Below are 20,544 nucleotides of genomic sequence, written 5' to 3'. Positions count from 1 at the left end.
AGATAACAAGGAACCCAGGAGAAGAGTGGTTATTATTAGCCTTTTATTGGTTGCCCTTCCCTTTGTAGCTGCTGATTCCTCCACTGATGTTAGAAACAGTGATTCCAGGATTCTACCATGGACTGAGAACCACCACTCTTCGGGATCCCTCCATGGACTGAGAACCACCGCTCTGTGGGAACCCTCCATGGACTGAGAGCCACCGCTCTGCGGGATCCCTCCATGGACTGAGAGCCACTGCTCTGCGGGATCCCTCCAGCTTTTTGCCTCCAGATAGGGATCACTATTGCTCAGCATCACAGGCATGAGACAACTGTTTTTGGAAGGCATTCCATAAAGTGACATATCATTTTTTTAAATTTTCTCTCCCTTTAAAAATACAATGTGACATAAAGTGGGGAGAAGGTTATAGTTTGGGAAGAGGAACTGGACTAGCCTGAATGCATCAGGAAGATGGAAAAGGGGGATGGATAAAATGCATAACGCCATATGGATGTCAAACACCACGATGAAACCCACCTATGTGTACTTTGTGCTTTAAGGCATAATTTTTAAAACATAATTTCCATGGCGCTTGTCACTCTTTTGCTTTATGTTCAGTAACTTCACATTTCAATTGTTTTACTATTTACTTGAGAGTAAATTTAAAGGAAAAGAGAGAGTTTAATAAAATTAACCACTGGGAACCACAGAAGTATCTCAGTGATTAAGAGAACTGGCTGCTCTTCCAGAGGTCCCATGTTTGAGTCCCAGCACCCACATGGCAGCTCACAGCCATTTGTAAATCCAGTTCCATGGGATCTGAGCCCCTCTTCCTGGTCTCTGTAGGAGAATATGGTGCTCAAACATACATGAAGAGAAAGCACCCATTCACATACAATAATTTAACATTTTTAAGTAAATCATTTATTTTTAAAACTTCTTCTCAATCTTAGAAATGTTAAAATGTGCAAAAGTACACTTTTCAAACGAGGTGATAGATTGATAGACAGACAGCTATACAGTGGTGAAGATCACACTCAGGTTTGAAGCATGCTAACCAGTTCCTCAACTATGGAAAAGCCCTCCCAGTCCAAGAATATATCTTAAATATGCAAATTTGTTCGTGTGATTGTGTATATCCTACAGAAAACCCTTGGAAGCAAATATACTAGCCATGGCGTTTGTATATTATCTGTCTTCTCATTTTTCTGTAGTGACTACAAACTGTTTATGTAATATCAAAGCACATCATACTTAGGATGTTGTGTAAACCCCTGTCTGCTGATCGAAAATCTACAACCAACCCTCAAGTAATCAGTCATGTCAGTCTTCAGTATCACAGAAACCAACGGCTCCTGAAGTAGCTGGGCAGCTGTGGCTGTTTCAAAGGTGAGCTGGTGAAGGCAAAGGCCTGTGGTGCTGTGTCTTTGGTGTCAGGGACAGGCATTTAGTTCCTGTGTGGGTCAGTTAATGTGGCTCATTGACAGAAAGAAATGGTAAAGGCACACCACCCACCTGGCTCATGGGGACAAGCATTGCCAGACACAAACGTGTGGAAGGAAGCAGGCAGTGAAGATCCAGTTCTGCCAAGCACCACTGCTCATGCTGGGCTACTGCTCTTTCCAGTGGCCAGCAGGAGACACAGGTTTTAAAACGGTTGCTATGTTATCAATCAGTAGCCAGAAGTGAAAGTATAAAAGGCAGTTCCATTTACAATGAGAACTTCAAATCACCATTAGACATTTTGGAGCCAACTTAGCAAGAATCATTAAGAAAACTCCAAAACCATGACACACTGAAGGAACTCTGACTAGACTGACAGCAAACACGGTGCATGACTGGGAAGACGGAACAGCTTCAGAAGGCATGGAGCAAGGGAGTGAGGTAAAAGAAAGGAGAGAAAGGGGGAGGGAAGGAGGGAGGGAGGGAGGGAAGGAAGGAAAGGACATAAAGGTAGGAGGGGGACTATCTGGGAAGAAGGGGGTAAGAATAAGTTGGAGAATAAGACAGAGAGTAGTTAATAGAAGGAATATAATCTCAGTGCACAGTGTACACATGCACTGAGAATTGTAAAACAGACTGAAAATGAAAAGTAAAAAATAGTTCAGTTTAAGGAACTGTTTTGATTATTCTGTAAAGGGAAATGTTGAGGAAGAGTCTTGGCTGAAGCTTACTCAGGTAATTGGTATCTGTCCCAGGAGCAGAACGGAGACAGATGGGGACAGCAGAGGACATTTGACAGATCCCAGGGAGTGGCTGTGGAAAGATCTGCTCACACACAGGTCTGGAGAGCGTCCTGATGAATCACGTCAAGGCACGTGGGAGCAAATGCCATCATCTGAAATTACTTTAACATGACATATTCCCCAACTCCCCCTTCTTACTATTATTTCCTTATAAATGCCTTGTTGTTTAACAGTTAATATTTTTAGTTTCCTCATTTTATTTAAAGAGTTTCTCTTTTTAGAAGTAAAGAAGGGGCAGATGCTAATTGAGGCCATAATATGTGTTAGAATAGGTAAACGAAAAAATAGTCAGTTCATCTGTACTCCAACCACCCAACATTAACCACTGTCAAATTTTTCATTCTGCATCTTTCTTTGAATATTCATATGATTGTGGCTGTTGTCATGTGTATGATTTTGAGTCAAATGCCTCTAATTGTGCAGGAAGACATAAAAGGTATGTTATATGATACCTTATAAAGTATGTTTCAAAAAATTAAGAGGCATTAAATTAAAATCTATTTTCATTTGAGGATTAAAATTTTAAGTGTTTATCACGAAATATGAAAGATAATACAATAATCTACTATTCTTAACAGTTAATATGCTACCAATTTTAGAGAGCTACAGCTTAGTGATAGAGCATTTGCCTAATAAACATGAACTCAGGGGACCAATTCCCAGCATCCTCCTGACGTACATCATGTAAACTTAGTATGTATAAGCATTTAAAGAAATCATGAATTGAAGAACAGTTTGTTTTGTGCTATAAAACAAAATAAACTATTTAATTAAAAGGCAAATTATAAATGAATAACAGTGGACTAAAGAACCACTGATAATAAATGGACAAAGTTGACTAATGGCCGGAAGGGGCGATGGAAGTTTGAAAGGTCATTGATCTCTAAGGACAGAGTCAAAAGATACACAAAGCAAAATGCATGTATTCTAAAAGCTGGGAACATTATCATCCTCACTAATTAAGCAGACAGAATCTGTTCACTTCTTTGATCTATTTAGAAATATTTTTTTGCTGTTAAATATACATGAAACTAGTCTACACATTTTAATGAATTTTTCTATATTACCAACTGTGATTAGCATATATAATTTACTCTTCCCCCAAACCATCTTCATTCTAGAATTCCCAAGAATTGCTGAAATCTGGAACAGAATCCCTACTGTTTAGTGATTGAAGGAACTCTGTCTATACTACCTACATGCCCCTACTCAGTGAAACAATCATTCTCTTATCTGCTAAGGGAGTTGGCAGCCATTCTCAGCCCCATGTCCTTCCAAGATTTGCCCTCCACTGAAGAAAGCTGCCCTGCCCAAGGTTACAACCCTCTCCTCAACTTCCAGTGACTAGTCCATGATGGAAGAAAGGGTATAAGGCAGACACTCCTGCCTCATGAAGGACAGCCCTGAAAGATATTCCTCTGGAAGCTTCTTCTCCTGGGGGTCATGCAGTGACTTGATCACAGTTTCATTTGTTGTTTTGATGGTGGTGGTGGTGGTGGTTTTGCATTTTGTTGTTATTTTCTTTTGTCTTAGGTGTTGCTAAGATAGGGTCCAGTATGGTATCCAAGCTTGCCTCAAACTCACTCTGGAGCTAAGGCTGGCCTCAATCTCATAGTGATCTTTCTGCCTCAGACTCCCACAAACTGAGATTGCCAGTATTTCCATGACACTTAACTCACATCAGTTTTGCAGAGTATTTGATCACATTGTGACCCCCAAGATTGTGTACTGGAAAGACCTGTTTCTGCCTGGGGTGTGGCTCAGCTGTAGCATATACATTTAATCCAGGAGCTTTCTATTTATTGTAAAAAAAAAGATTGAATAAATCCAATAGTAGGTCAAGAGGTGGAGCAAGCAACCAGTTGACAGGGCATGAACATAGGAAAAAAACGTAGTGTGAAAAGAAATTAGGAGGATAGATAGAGAGATGCCCAGGAAGAAGAAAGGAGAGACATTCAGTTTGAAGAGTTTGTAAGATAGTGTGGAAAAGAACTGATTCTTTTCTTCTGGGACATTTGTCAAGGAGGAAGGTCAGTTGGGTGCTTCCACTATCTCTCTGAGCTAGCAGGCTTTCACCACAGCATCTGACTCCTGAGTCTTTATTTAGTCAAATTGAATGTCTGGGATTTTGTTTTAAAAACAACACATCACTTTGTCCAGCCTACCAACACTGATCTTCCATTAAGACGCCATTTTCAAAATTCTTCCATGAAACCAATCATCCACTTGATAGCAAACTGGTTACACTGGAAGGACAATGATTTATTGACTAGAACTAACAATACTCTGAGTATGGATTACCTTTCCTGCCTTCAAAGCCCCAGCCCACACCATATCTAAGTCAATATGGAGTACGTGACCCATCACCACAGAGTTTTGCCTAAATAGTTTTACTGGACCCAGAAAACTCCAGCAGAGTAGACCATCAGTGTATATGATGCTGAGCTACCTACCTAGTCCATCCCATCTCTGTTGCCAAAGTTGTAAGCTGATGGTGTGACTCTAATGGCCTTTTAAAGATCCACAAAAAGTGCTGCTTTGTAGGTGATGCTCTGGAAAGGTAGAGTGGCACTTTTCAGAATGCAGCATGGACCCTAAATCTCCAAGCCCTGCTTACTCTCCCTCACAGTTGTCTGTCTGGACTATTTGTGTTTATTGTCCCAGCAACTCTGGGCTCCGTGAGTTTAGAGAGCCTGGTGATTGACTGGGGTATCTCTTATTTCTTCTTATATTCTTATTATTTCTTATATCTTCTTATCTCTTTGTTGAGCTGAAGCAAGAGCAGCCACAGCACCCTTGAAAGGACATGGTAACCAGAGAGCGACCAATAAGCCACAAGCAGCAGAGATGAGGGTTAAAGAAATTAAAGTGAGTTGTAAAGCAGAAACTCAGCTGCAAGCTTCCAACCAGTAGGGCTAACAGGAGATGTAGTAGGTCCCAGTAGCCATCTTCTTGTAAGTTTTCTTAGAAAACATCCATCCAAGATATTGATGAGCTGATCTCAGAACTTATCATAAATTAAGTAGTTCAAATCAAAAATGTTGGCATTTACTGATGCTACAGTGTACTAACATGTGAGGCTGAAGTAAGCATCCCCTCAGCTGCTAGGACGATTGGCAGCTGATGGCTCTCAGATGGCTGTCTCCAAAAAGCGTCTTCATCTGAGGAAAATAACCTCATTCAGCTTCATAAGCAGTGCACACCTATTGTGCAGGCCATGCAAGTATGCAGCCCAGGGTTCCCTGTGAGATTGGTTGCAAGACCTTTGTTGTGACTCCATTGCAATTCAATACCTCACCAATATTATACCTCCAATGTTAAATTCCTGAGTACTCCTCCAGTGAACTCTCTATATGCAGGTACCCATCTCTGAGTCTATTTCTGAAAAGCATTATGTAACAGTTACATGTGTTGCTAACAAAATAATACTGCCAAAGCATTAGCTGTGTACCTATATATAGATATTAAGAACGTATAGGTTTCCATCCCTCCCAGTCTCATCCCCAGATCTGTAGCAAGACGCCTATTGCTGTCTGCCTTTCCTCCCTGACCTCATTTCCAACAGAACACAAAGATCTTCTCCCCCAGTCCTCTTTCCTCCAACTCACTTCATTACTCAAACCTCCAACACCAGCAGGCATTCATGGACTCGAACACACCAGTCAAGCAGAACATGCAAACAGGTAAGCTATCTGAAGACACTCACCACTCCCTCCTCCCCTCCAAATCTGACCCCCCAATCTCTACCCTACCTCTGCAACAGGACACCAGTTGCAGTCTCCCTTTCCCCCTGCCAACATCTCCTATGGATCCCACAAACCATCCCCTCCAAACCACCTTCACCCCACTCCGTTGCTGTACCCCAGCCCTGAACTCTAGCAAGTACCCACTGCTAAACCACAGGTTACAGTTGCCAAAAAACTAGATAGGCTTCCCACAGACCTTCTCTTCTCTCTTGGTTTTCCCAGATCCAATCCCCCAGTCCCATCCCCAGCTCTACAGAATACACATGGCAGCCTTCCTGGCCCCCTGCTCCCATCCCCTGTGGATTCTAACTCCCATCCCCCAACTCCTTGCTTTGTCTCAGCCCCCAACTTCAGCAGACATATCCTGCTAATATACCCATAGCCCTCCTATATACAAATAACAAATGGACTGGGAAAGAAATCAGGGAAACAACACATTTCACAACAGCCCGAATAACATGAAATACCTTGGGGTAACTCTAATCAAGCAAGTGAAAGACCTGTATGACAAGGACTTCAAGTCTTTGAAGAAAGAAATTGAAGAAGATATCAGAAGATGGAAAGATCTCCCCTGCTTATGAATCCGTATGATTAACATAGTAAAAATGGCCATTCTACCAAAAGCAATCTACAGATTCAGTGCAATCCCCATCAAAATTCCAACATAGTTCTTTAAAGACTATGAAAGGATAATTCTCAACTTCATAAGGAAAACAACCCAGGATTGCTAAAATAATCCTGAACAATAACATTGGAGTTCTCACTGTTCCTGATTTCAAGTTGTCTATAGAGCTATAGTAATAAAAACCACATGGTATTGACATAAAAAAAGGCATGTTGATCAGTGGAATCCGACTGAAGACCCAGACATAAATCCACACTCCTATAGAAACCTGATTTTTAAATTTTTTTTAAAAGGCCAGAAATACACACTGGAAAAAAGAAAACATCCTCAACAAACAGCACTGGTCAAACTGGATATCTGCATGTACATGAATCCATATAGATCCATACTTACCACCCTGCACAAAACTTAAGTCCAACTGGGTCAAAAGCCTCAACATAAAGTCAAATACACTAAACCTGATGGAAAATAAAGGATGCAATAGCCCTGAATGCATTGGCACAGGAGACACTTCCTGTACAGAACACCAATAGCACAGCTACTAAGATCAACAATTAATAAACGGACCTCATGAAACTGAAAAGTTTCTGTAAGGCAAAGGACTCCATCAAAAGGACAAATAAACAATGAAATCATGAAATTTGCAGACATATCAATAAAACTAGGAAAATACCCTGAGCGAGGTAACCCAGACTCAACAAGATAAATATGGTATGCAATATCCACTTATAAAACCCCTTATAAGTGGGTTTTAGCCACTAAGAAAATGATAACCAAGCTATAAACTGTAGACCCAGAGAGGTTAGGTAAAGAAGGGGGGTCTGGAGAGGGGCACATAGATCTCTCCATGAGGGGGGAAAATAGAATAGATTTTATGGGTAGACTGGGGTGGGGGAGGTTGGAGATGGGAGTGAGGTGATCAAATAAGGAGGAGATGAGGTAAGGGAGAGAGTGTGGGCAGAGATAGCTGTAACTGGGGAGATTGTGGAGAGTAGTGCAGGGGAAACTACCTGGAATTTATGAAGGGGATCCTAATGAAAACTCCTAGTAATGGGGGTCGGGTACAGATTCTCACCTGGCCATCTCTTGTTGCCAAGTGAGGCTACCAGTGGCAGGACTGTTGTTGCATTCAATTGAGTTGCTGGCCAAAGGTGTGTCATGGAAATCCAGAAACAATCCAGGCTGTTAAAACAAAAAGTTGCTCCCTGTAAACTGACAGCTTCTCCAGTGACTCCTTTAAGATGCCAGGCCTTATGAGGATGTCCATGGTTCATGCTGCCACCTGAATCCATGTTGATGTCCATGGTCTGTGATCCTGCTGGAGGCCATGTTGATATCCATGGTCCATTTTACCACCCAGTGTCATGGTGATGTATGTGGTCTGTGCTGCCACCAAGGGCCAAGTTAGTGACTACAGCAGGCCCTGTGCTGCCATCAAAGGCCTGCTGTGGCCAGGGGCCGTGTTGATGTCCATGGCTAATGTTACCACCAAAGGCCATCGGAATAACTGTGGTCTGTATTGTGACCTGAAGGCATGTTGATGTCCATGGCTTATGTTATAGGCAGAAACCATGTGGTAGTCCATCACCATGCTGCCACTGATTATAAAAGGCAAGGAAGCTTCTTCTGCAGTGATATTAATGACTGCAAACTCACAGTTGAGAATGGGAGACTCAGAAGGCTGTAAGAGAATCTCTTATAAGCATCACCTGTCAATAAAAAGGCAAATAAGCTGAAGCAGGAAATAGAAGATGGGACACTGACAGGAAGAAAGAGAGAGAAATAGAGTATAAAAAAGAGATTCAAGAGAGCCGCAGGAGAAGGACCAAGAAGTTTGTTGAAGTCAACAAAGATGAAAAAGGAGTTGAAGATCTGAAGACTGCTTTGACATCAGCCATGGAGATGCAGAGTTTGGAATAAGCCCAGCTGGTTTCCTGTCTTGCTTTGGGGATTACAGTTAAGAGATTGGATGAATCTCAGAAGAGACCTTGAACTTTGGACTTTTAACATTGTTGAGACTGCTGTAGACTACGGAGACTTTGGAAATTGGACTAAATGTATTTTTTTTTATGCTATGGGTAGGTATGGCCCTCATAGACTCATGTGTTTGAACAAGTCTATGGGGGCCAGGGAGTGGAATGTGGTAGTTTGAATATGTTTGGCCCAGGGAATGACACCATTAGGAGGTATGGCTTTGTTGGAGTAGGTGTGGCCTTGTTGGAGGATGTGTGTCACTGTGGGGGTGGGCAATGAGACCTTTCTTCTAACCATAGAGGATCCCAGTCTTCTCCTGTTTGCCTTCGGAACAAGATGTAGAACTCTCAGATCTTCCTGCACCATGCCTTTCTGTGCACTGCCATGCTCCCACTTTGGTGATAATGTTCTGCACCTCTGAACCTGTAAGCCAGCTCCAATTAAATGTTCTTATGAGAGTTGCTTTGGTCATAGTATCTATTCACGGCAGTAAAATCCTAACTAAAACACTGGGTTTACAAATTCATAAGCAAAAGATTTCTCAGATGATAAAACTGACCTGTCTAAAGAAAGAACCTTTTAAATGATGGCAGCTGATGACTCCTTTCTGATGACAGCAGACTGTAGCCTCCAACTTGCTGTGGAAGAAAAAAAGTTGCTGCCGCAGCAGACCTTGTCTCCACAGCTGAGACTGAGATGTATAACCCAGTTGTGGGCCACAGTGGAGGTTCCAGGTCATCTCACAGCCTCTTTGCCCTCAGAAACTTTCATGTTAAGAAGCAGTGGCCTCAAAGGAAGTTGTCCAGGAAGTGAGAATCCTCAAACCTTCTGATTTTCCCCAAATAAGGGGCAGCTAGGAGGCAGCTGGTGTCATCTCATTACAAAGTTCCCGTTACAAACCATGAGAGAACACTGAATAATGGTCGTTTAATTGGATCAAAAATTTCAGTGTTTGAGTCTTCTATACAAACCTCCCAAGTGTCAGGTTTGTATTTTCAATGGATTTTCGGTTATTAATATTATTTAAGTTCCTTTGTGTCTATTTGAGATTCACATAATGCTCTCCCCTACTTCCATTGCCTCTGCTATGAATAAAGAATAAAAGACCCGAAGGCAGTAAAGTATAGAACATCCTTTAAAGCAAACTCAAGACGAGTGGGCATCAGGGAACATTCAGAGAGACAGAAAAGGCTGTTAGGAAATAAAAGTATAGCCAGGCATGGTCTCATATCCTTTTAATCCCAGCACTTGGGAGGCAGAGGCAGGAGGATCTCTATGAGTTTGTGGCCAGCCTGGTCTATATAGTTCCAAGATAGCCAGAGCTACATAATGATATACTATCTTGAAAAAAAGACAAAAAAAATTAAAATAAAATTATGATGGCAGAAAAATTAATTTAATAGTTAGAAAATAAAGGTGATCATTAAAGCAGAAGGGGGGCAGGGGTTGGAAGTAGAGGCAAATAAAGCAGATAGATCATCAGTGTATGAGATCTAGTAGAGGAATCTGGAATTCTGGAAGAAAAAAGTCAGGAGTTGAGAACACTTTGAAAACCAGAAAATTAAATTACATTGAGAGGAATTTTAAATTCAATACAAGAATTGGAAGATTAAAAAGTGGGGAAATCACTTAAGAAATCTTGGACAAGAGGCCATCTAGCAAAAGACTGGTACAGAGGAAATTCACAAGAGAGGTTTTAAGGAATTAAGCAAAAAGGATCTCTCAGACAGCTGAATAGCTGACTAGAAAGCAACTGTCACTTCCTGGAGCTGTACAGTGAAGGAGGCCACACAGAGCTGGACGGTGAAGGCCACACTGCATCCAAGAGCAATGTCTACGGGAGGCTGGGATGGACAACATTGTCAGAGGGGGAAAGTTTGTGCAAGGAACTAAAGTTAAAAAAAACTTTAACCAAAAAAAGAAAAGGCAAAATGATTGTTGTCAGATATGACATGAACAGAAGGTAGTCACCTGTGAAATTTTTTTATAACCTTAATAGTCTAATTACTGAAAACAGATTTAAGCACAATCATGCTCTTAAAAAGATAGCAGGAATAGGGGAGGGAGGATGTTTTGTTAATGGTGGCATAAGAACCAAATTTTAACCTGGTTAGAAAATCTAGAGATTATCTAACAATGTCTGGAGACAGATACTACAAGCTACAGAAATAGCAGCTAAAGTTGTGGCAATAGTTGACTGTGCAGGACAAAATCAGAGGTGGGAAGTGTGGCCAGTGACCCACTGTCTTGTTGTTATTAAAACCTCATATGTGAATTTTAATTGTGTGCTTATATGCACTCTGTTTGTTAGTTAAGAAGTCAGGTTGTGAGAAATATGAGACAAAATACTAACGGAGAAAATACTAAGCTGCACCAAGAATAATTCTAGGCCCTGGGTACGTTACTGCAACTGAGAGGCTAAATTTCAGTTCTGAGTTTGTAGCAGCCGGCACAAAGTGGGAAATGCAATCGTCTGTGTAGTTTCACAGTGTCCAGGAGACAAAAGCAAACCACTTACTCAGAAGAGACAGATCTATTTGTAGAGTCGAGGCTGAGAGACCGTTTTCCCATCTGTCCACCTAAGACAACACCATGTGACAGAGTCAGCCACATCCCCAACCTGCCTACAGCAAATGTAACGGTGCCAGAGAACTACTGCTGAGCCTAACTCTCTGATCCCAACTCTCTGGATATGTTGCCAGCAAAATGCCAACACTAAGACCACTGAAAGAAGTTCTCACAGGAGATAAAAACATGTTCATGGTAAAGCCTGTGGTCAGAGGACAGGCTAAGCTTCTGAATCTCTCTCCAGCAATTTATTTAACCACTTTGTCTATAGTCAGTGCTATTATCTAAATAAGATACCCATTACTCAATATCATGGTTTGAATATGCTTGGCCCTGGGAGTGGCACTATTACAAGTGGCCTTGTTGAAATAGGTGTGTGGACTATAAGACCCTCATCCTAGCTGCCGGGAAATCAGTCTCCTCATTGCATCCTTCAGATGAAGTTATAGAACTCTCAGCTCCTCCTCCACCATGCCTCCCTGGATGCTGCCATGCTCCTACCTTGATGATACTGGACTGAATCTCTGAACCTGTAAGTCAGCCCCAATTAAATGTTTTTATAAGATTTGCCTTGGTCATGGTGTCTGTTCACAGCAGTAACACCCTGACTAAGACACTCGAAGTGGATGTCCTGGGCCATGCCTGTTTCCCAGCACACAAGAGCAGAACTCAGGAGCAGCACATGAGCCAATAGGTCTAAGATCTTTGTGGGCAGCATGGTGAGCCTCAAATGGAAACAAAACAAAAGAATCGAAAAGATCTCCACCAGCTCAAACATGCATTTTTAACAACAGACCATATCTGTTTAAGACAATAGAAAACAGTATAATATTAGTGGAGAGATAGACACAGATTAATGAAATAGAATATTAAAGATGCACTCCGTACAGAAATGCTGGTTTCATTATTCAGGGGAGAAAATCGTCTCATGACCACTGTGCCAGAACAGTTGGGATTCTCATAGGCAAACAAAGATGATCTCAAGATGCGAAAGAGATTTAGAAGGAAAAGGTCAAATTAGAAATGCTTTAGGGGCTGGTGACTCTGCTCAGTTAGCAGTGTTTGTCTAGCATGCATGAAGCCTTTTCTGCATCCCCAACCTTGCATCTACCAGGCACAGTGACCAACACCATAACCCCAGCATTCAGGAGATGGAAGCAATAGGATCGGAAGTTCAAGGTCATCCTCAGCTACATAGTGAGTTCAAGGCCAGCCTGATTTGTGAGAGACACCATCTACAAACAAACAAGCAAACAAATAAAATCTTTGGCTAAAAGGGTGGGTGGGGAGAAAACTCTTTCAGGTCTAGGGCTCAGTGGAGTTCTTATATTTTATGGCCAAAAATGAAGCACAGGAAAAATTGATAAAGTGTGCTTGATTAAGTTTAAAACCTTTGCTCTACAAAAGATCCTGTCAAAGATGAAAATATAAGGTCTGAGGAGAAGGAGGCAGTGTTATAAGAAGCACTGTTAACCAGACCATAGAGAGCTTTAAAATAGTAATGAACAATCCAATTAGAAAATGGGCACACACACAAAAGGAAACATTTCTGCAAAGGAAGCAAATAAGCAAGTAGAAGTGTGCCCCTCACCACTAGCCACAAAGAAAACACAAATGAAAAGCACCGTGAGATGCCGCTGTCGTGTCAGAATGAGTGATGACGCCAGACAGGATGGGGTGTGAAATGGCATAGCAACTCTACAGTGTACCACCACTTACCATGTGATCCAGTAATCACACTCCTAGTCAGAGACATGAAGTATTCACACACAAAAGCAATACACGAGTATTCACTGATGGGACTAAGAAGATAGCTCAGTTGGTAAGACCCTTGCTTGTTAAGCATAAGGATTCTTGTTTGATTCCCAGAACTCATAAAATTACCGAGCACATGGCTGGCTCTTTTGCTCATAGTCTCATAACTGAGTGGATGGAGATTGGCAGATCCCTAGAGCTCATTAGCAAGCCTGCCTAGTCTACTTGAGAGCCCTTCCGATCCGCCAGGATGTGAGGAGCTTCCTTCACAGACTCCAGCCACTGCTTTGAGCTCTGCTTGCCTCTAACATAAGTAATGACCCTTTTCATCTATATAAACTTGAAGTAATAATAATAAGCTGGTTGTGTTTAACTCTGTCCTCTTCAATGAAGATGTAGTCATAGCCCCAGAGGGCAGTCATATGGAATCCTTAGTCTCTTGGTATCTGCTCCTTGACTATGCTAACCACTTCACTCAAGGTACAATACGATTTGTTTTGCTAAGATAAAAAGGATCCAGCCTCACTCACTCTCACATGACAACTCTGCCTTCTTGCAGGTAGAGCATCAGGACAGTCTGTTCTTCTTGTGATGGCCCCAGCCAGTACTCTGGCCTTGAGCACACTCAGACACTCACTTGGCCAGGAGGATGTAGTAGGCGTAAGGGTAAGGAAAGCTGCCTAGTATTGCCACACGCTGTCAGGTGGCAGGAGTGTCTCCTTAGATGTGGTTTTCCTTATAGGAAATAACAAAATCAGATTCCTGAACACAGCAGGGCTCACTCTGAGAATCTACAGTGGGATGTGGAAGCCTCACACCACACTTAGCAAAATGCTCTAGTTCCCATCTCATTGCAGATGCAACAGCAATAAATATTGAGCCAAGGGAATTAATTTACATCTGAAGGATTTTATTCTACTTTTGGAAATAAGTTGTGTGCATCCCAGTAAATGTTTCTTATTAAAATTCTCACCAGCCCATAGGCACATTTCATCAAAGGCCAGAAGTCAACAGTGTAATGAATCATTTTTACTAAAGTAAAAATTAAGTTAAACCATAGTTGTGGTAGTGGTGCATGTTTTTAATTCTAGAACTTGGGAGGCAGAGGCAGGTCAATCTCTTTGAGTTCAATGCCAGCCTGGTCTACAAAGTGAGTTCCAGGACAGTCAAGACTACATGGAAAGACCTTGTCTTGAAAATTTGAATATCTATATCTATATCTATATCTATATCTATATCTATATCTATATCTATATCTATATCTATATCTATATCTATATCTATATCTATATATATGTTACATGTTATATATATTAAGAGTAAATTACACACACGCACACACACACACAAAAGGTAAAACCCATGATAGCAACATTACAGCTTTAGAACTGACTGGGACCTGTCCTGAATTGTCCACAAAGAAGCTCCTGTTGTTCTTCCCGTTGTGTCACCCAATTGGCCTCAAACCTACAGCAATCATCCTTCCTCAGCCTCCTAAATGCTGGGATTAGATATATGAGCCCCAATGCCCAGCAGAACTGTTTTCTTTTCCTACACTGAAATTTTATTAAAAATACTGTCTGTCTGTCTGTCTGTCTATTCTCTGGTTATTAGAGAAATAAGAGATGCTTGTTTGAGACAGAATATTACTCTTTACCCCAGGCTGGCCTACAATCCATAATGTATCCCAGGCTGTTATCAGACTCACAGCAATCCTTTCAAGTACTAGGGTGACTTATAATGAATTTTTTATAAATACAAAACCCCAGGTGATGGTAGTGCATGCATGTTTTTCCCAGTACTCAGGAGGTAGAAGAAGGAGGATCTCTGTGAGTTTAAAGCTAGCCTGGTCTACAGAGTGAGATCTAAGACAGCCAGAGCTACACAGAGATAACACTGTCTTGAAAAAAAAACACAACATAAAGCAAATAAGTACAAAATTCCATACTGAAAAAAAAACATAAAGCAGATAAGTACAAAATTCCATACTGAAATACAACTTTTGTCCCCACCCTCACCCCAGTGGGGGATGAATTCATTGTCTCACAGTGCTAAGCATGTGGGCCACACACAGAGCCCAATTCATGGTTCTGTATTGAATACAGACAATTACCAATTTTGCAAGGTTTACTTGACCTTTACAAATCCCAGGACTGAGGTGACAACAATCTCTAATTCTAAGTCACAGTCCATATTCTACTGCTCTAATGACACTTCCATACCACACGGTTGGGAAGTTCAGCAAAGCCTCCAGAAACATCACTGCCCTACTTCCAAATCACAGCAGTGTCAACACAGGAAAACACAGTGCTCACCTTAAACGGAATAAGAGATAATTTGTTCCAGGGTCCATGTTGAGTGACCCTGACCCCGGAACACAAATTTAAGTTACCCAAAATTCTGTGTTTTATATGAAAGGAGTCTCATGACATTTTACAGTTTTATAGAACAAAGTCCTAAGTCAGAGAATTTAAAGTACATTGGTGCCTACATCAGAGAGAGTAGGTTAGAGTAAGATGGGGGAAGCGTCCCTTTAGGCCTCGTATGCTGTTAGATGACATCTGAGCTGCTGGAAACTAGTGGTCTGCTAAGTGGACAGATTCCAAAATGCTTTTGTCTACTACTCACAAGATGTTACTCCAAGCAAGCAAGGAATAAAATATTTGGGGCCCAAGGCTGTCCCGAGAGGTAATTGGGCCCAAGGCTGTCCCACGATAGGTAGTTGGCCTCTAGACCAGCACCATTCTAGCAGCTCCACTTGGCTGCAGTTTTGATCAGTCACTTGGTCTTTGTAGACATAGTTTCTTTCCAGGAATTTTCCTTTACCACAGGAAGGTCCCTCCACCTTCCCCCATGTTTATTTGTGAGGTTTCATCCTGTCTCCCACCAACTCGAAATCTGCTGGCAAATTTTAGAATCGAAGGCAAATTTTAGAAAGTATTTCTTCTAAGGAAACTTCAAAATCTCTCTTTCTGCTAGAGCTCTAAATAGCAATCACTCCTCTGAGTCAGTACCGCCTGTTGAAAGGGAACACTTCACACCACTGGGCGGTCATGGCAGTTGAGTGTGGAGGAATGGGGCCAGCATCAGGATGCAGGGGAAAGGGAGGGTCAAGGCAGTCCTCTCAGAAACAATCCTCCCACCCTCTTTTCAATCTAAATGTTGTTTGTTTGCTTGCTTTGTTGTTTGGGTCCTGTGAGTTATTGAACCTAGGACCATGTGAATTCGAGGTGTTGTAGTAGTGAGTGACAATTCCAGCTGCCCTCCCTTCTTGAAAGATGACACTGTCTAGTAGTTAAAATAAAACTCGTTCTTGTGTCCCCAGTTCTCTCCTTCCAAAGATGGGGAGATCTGAATCAAGAGACGGTTTTTCTGTTGTTGTTGTTGTTGTTGTTGTTGTTGTTATGTTGTTGTTTGAGGCAGGGTCTCATGTAGCCCAGGCTGGCCTCAACTTTCTACGTAGCTGAGATTGAAGTGCTGGGATTACAAGCATGCATCATCATGGCTGGTCTTACCTAGTATTAAGGACCAAATGCAGAGGCTCCTCACTCTATCAGCTGAGCACCAATCCCCTACCCCAAGAGGCCTCTCTACCTTACTCTGTCTCTATCTTAATCCCTCCCTACGAAGGTCTTTAAACTGGAGTTGAGGATTCCCACAGAATCTATAAACAGAATTCAGGGTGTTAGTGAACTTGAAAAGAAAACAAACTTACATCATGTCTTTATTACCTCTGCTTGAAACCTAGTATTCCTCCAGGATCTGCCCGACTTCTCTGTCGCCTTTACCCCCTCATGTATAGGTTGACACTGGCATATGGCCCTTCAATTATTAATGAAGATACCGTTTCACCAGGAGAAATCAGTACTGTCTTCCTGTGGCTTATGGGCATCTCAAAGCATCGTATTCACTAGTCACTACTTTATGTCATACTTTAATAGACCCACTGCTACATCTCATAATCCAGCAACAAACTCTTATTCCGATAATGTTGAAGGTTCTCAACCTTCCTAATGCTTCGACCTTTTAATACATCCTCTTGTTGTGGTGATGACCCCTACCCCTAAACATAAAATTATTACCATTGATACTTCATAACTGTGATTATGCTACTTTTATGAATTGCAATGGAAACATCTGTGTTTTCTGGTGGTCTTAGGTGACGACTGTGAAAGGATTTTTTAACTCCCAAAGGGGTCACAACCCACAGGTTGAGAACTACTCTTCCAAGGCACCATTGTTTTTAAAAGGCATTAGCTTTCAGTAGAATTTGTTTCTTTTGGACCCTTGGGAATTTTATTTTTTTTAAATATTTTTATTGAAATAAATAATATTCACCCATTTAAAGTGTATAACTTAACTAAGCCTGATAATACATGCCAGTAATACCAGTATCTCAGATGCAGAATCACAAGGCAAATTGATTACTACAAGTTGAAGCCACCCTGAGCTATGTGGCAAGTTCTAGGCCAGCCAGGGAGACATAATGACACTCTGGTCACACTGTCCAGTCCCCCAGAGGGACTCAATGGCTTTGCAATTTTCACAGAATTATGTGATTATCACTATAATCTTAATTTGGAAGACTTTTTATCATTACAAAACAAACCTATACCCACTATCAGTTACTTAAAAGTTGTCTTTACTCTCTAGAACTTTAGTTCCCTTTACTGCCAAGTAATAATCTCTTTGTGGCTATACCAAGTTTTATCTATGTCAGCGGACAGTTTGAGTCTTTCTACTTTTTAGCTATTCAAACACATGTCCTGTGTGCTTGAACTCTGCCTGTGAGTCTCACCAGCTCCCTCTGACTCCTACCCTATCTTTAGTGCCTTGGTTATTCTACCACCTATTCCCTACCTCCCCTCAGAGACCCTGTCAGTATGTGGAAGCATTCAGCTGTCCTGCCACTTACCACAGCTGACACTAGGTCCCCACTACCTCCTCTGTGTTATCCACTCAGTCCTCCCCATTAATGCTGAAGAGCTAATGTGGGCAAAAGAGACTACTGGAAAGACTACTGCTACATCAGGGGGTCAACACAGAACCAGAAAGGTGTGACAAAGGCCCAGCTTAAATAGTGAGAAAGGGGTGTGTGGCTAGGGAATTTGAACCAACCATGGCACAGTCTTTCATGCAAATGAAGTATCATGTTTGCACCAGTCACAGATCATCACCAAGGGAAATGATCCTGCCCTTGCTTGAGAGGAAAGTGCCACAGGGTCACTGGAAGTTCATTCACCAAGGTTTATTTTGCTTAGAAGGCAGCTTTCAGAAGCTTGTGTGGGCTTTGTGGAGGGGTGATGACTTGAGTGGGTGCTCCTCTGTGGCTCTAGGGTCTCCCTGATGCTAGAGCACACTCCTAGTAATCGTAAAGTGTCTAAAATAGCTGGGCTGCCCTGAGGGCCGTGCTTGGTCAACAGTTTCACACTGAACGATGTCAGACGTAAGGGAAGGGGTCATGAAATATCACCTCTTGATGGTTTTAATCATTCATGGAAAACATTAAATGATTAAATGGGTGCTTACAGGCCTGGGGAGGTTACACTCATTAAAGTGCTTGGTGTACAAGCATGAGAACCTTAGTTAGTATTCCCAGCATCCTTGTAAAAGTTGGCACAGTGATATGCACCTATAATTCTAAGCACTGTGAGTACTATGCCTAGTACTCTCTGGCCAGCCAGTCTGAGTCAGTGAGTTTCAAGTCCAATGAGAGTTCCTGTCTCAAGCTCTGGCCTCCACATGCATATATGTGCACATGTACCTGTTCTCATTCGGACACAAGTATGTCCACACCACACCCACACAAAGTATGCTCATAATAAAGATTTTAACAATGCCAACAAGTGCCTGCTTAACTCCTGCCTGAGTGTCCCTGGGTGAAGTAGATGCCTCTGTTCTGGGTCTTGATGAGTAACACTGTTAAGAACATTAGTGTAGAGGTTGTTAGATGTACTTGTTAATTTACCCAGAGCTCATACTTAGGAGTAGAATTTCTCAGTCACATGGTATCTCTATGTTTAAACCTTCGAGAAACTGCTGGACTGTATTTCAAAGCAGTTGTACCCTCTTCTATCACTAGCAGTGTATTTAAAGGCTCCACTTTCTCAGTGTCCTCTCCAAACCTTGCTACTCTGTGTCTTTTATTATAGCCATCATAGAAGGCATGAATTCAGTATCTCAATATGGGTCTTGTCTTCATCTCTTTAATGGTTAGTGTTTAACATTTTTCCATGTTCTTAAAAGTCATGTGTCTATCATCTATGGAGAACTATCTATGAAAATTCTTTGTCCATTCTTTAATTGGATTATCTTTATTGTTGATCATAGCAAGATCATTTGATCTTCATATGTTTTGAATACAAAAATACCCTTATCAGATGCACGATTTGCATATGTTTTCTCCCATTCTGTGGACTGCCCATTCACTTCCATGACATTATTTATAATATAAAAAATTCTAATATAGGGCCAGGTATGATGGGACACACCTTTAATCCCAGCACTTGGGAAGCAGAGGAAGGCATATCTCTCTGTGTACTGGGCCAGCCTGGTTTACATAGTATGCTGGTTAGCTTTATGTCAACTTGACACCACCTATAGTCATCTGAGAGAAGGAAACTTCAAGTGAGAAATGACTTGGGTTATATGCAGACAGCCTGTTGGACATTGTGTTAATTAGTGGTTGATGGGAGAGAGCCCAGCCCTTTGTGAGTGGTGCCATAGTGAGTTCTAGTCCAAAGATAAAGTGAGAGCCTATCTCAAAAGAAAAAAAAAATGTGGGCTGAGGAGATGGCTCAGTGGGTAAGAGCACTTGCTTAAGAGTACTGAATTTAGCTGCCCCAATCCTGAGGCCTGTGGTGACTAGAAGAAAGACATCCAAGCATCCACCTGGACTCCACAGCAGGTGCCACTACAGTGAGCAAATAAGAGAGAGATGAGAAAGATGGAGGACGTGGTGGAGAGATGGAGAGAAAGCAAAACTGAGCGGTTCATGCACTGTGAAAAAAGGCAGTACTGGAGACGACACTGCAGTGAGGGACAGGTAGGCATGAAGAGCTTGTGCAGCCACCTGAGACCATGATGATGTCTGGGCTGTAGCCAGGGTCTATGCTGATGTCTGTGGCCCATACTGCCACCATAGTCCATCCAGATGACAGTGGTCTGGGCTACTGCCTGAGACCATGTAGATGTCTGGGAGTTGAGCTGACACTGGGGCCAAACTGATCTGAGTGGCCTGAGGCCTTGGTGACATCCTTACCCAAGCTTCCACTGAAGGCCATGTCTGGGTCCGTGGTTCTCTCGATTGGGTCTGTGTTGATGGCCAATGTCCATGTTACTACTAAAGGCCATTCTGGTCTGGGCTGCCCCCAGAGGCCATGCTGATGTCTGAACACTGTGCTGAGCTGTCCCTGCCCCTCACCTGGGCAGCATGGGAGAGCTGGTTCTGAGGCATGGATACAGGATAGCTGACAGCACCCCTCATCTGCCATGCAATATCATGCCTGAAGAGATGCTCCCCAACCCCTTGCCACCTATAGCTAGCAGGAGAGCTGGCCCCACCCATTGACTGCCACCACACTCTGAAGAGCTGGCCCTGCACATCACCTGGGCAGCACATTGAACTGGCTCTGGTGGCAAAGGCAAG

The 20,544-nt window shown here is 42.2% G+C and overlaps 1 long non-coding RNA gene across 1 annotated transcript; it reads left to right on the top strand.

The window, feature by feature from the left end:
* Window positions 1-1,531: 1,531 nt before the first annotated feature.
* LOC114621628 lies at window positions 1,532-2,405 on the top strand. Its single transcript, XR_003711463.1, has 2 exons — window positions 1,532-1,866; window positions 2,181-2,405. It is a non-coding gene; the product is annotated as an uncharacterized LOC114621628 (long non-coding RNA).
* Window positions 2,406-20,544: the final 18,139 nt, after the last annotated feature.

This window comes from Grammomys surdaster, unplaced genomic scaffold, assembly GCF_004785775.1.
Source record: "Grammomys surdaster isolate TR1022 unplaced genomic scaffold, NIH_TR_1.0 184, whole genome shotgun sequence".
In the NCBI taxonomy this organism is placed as follows: Eukaryota; Metazoa; Chordata; class Mammalia; order Rodentia; family Muridae; genus Grammomys; species Grammomys surdaster.
This window is presented reverse-complemented; position numbering and strand designations above follow the sequence as displayed.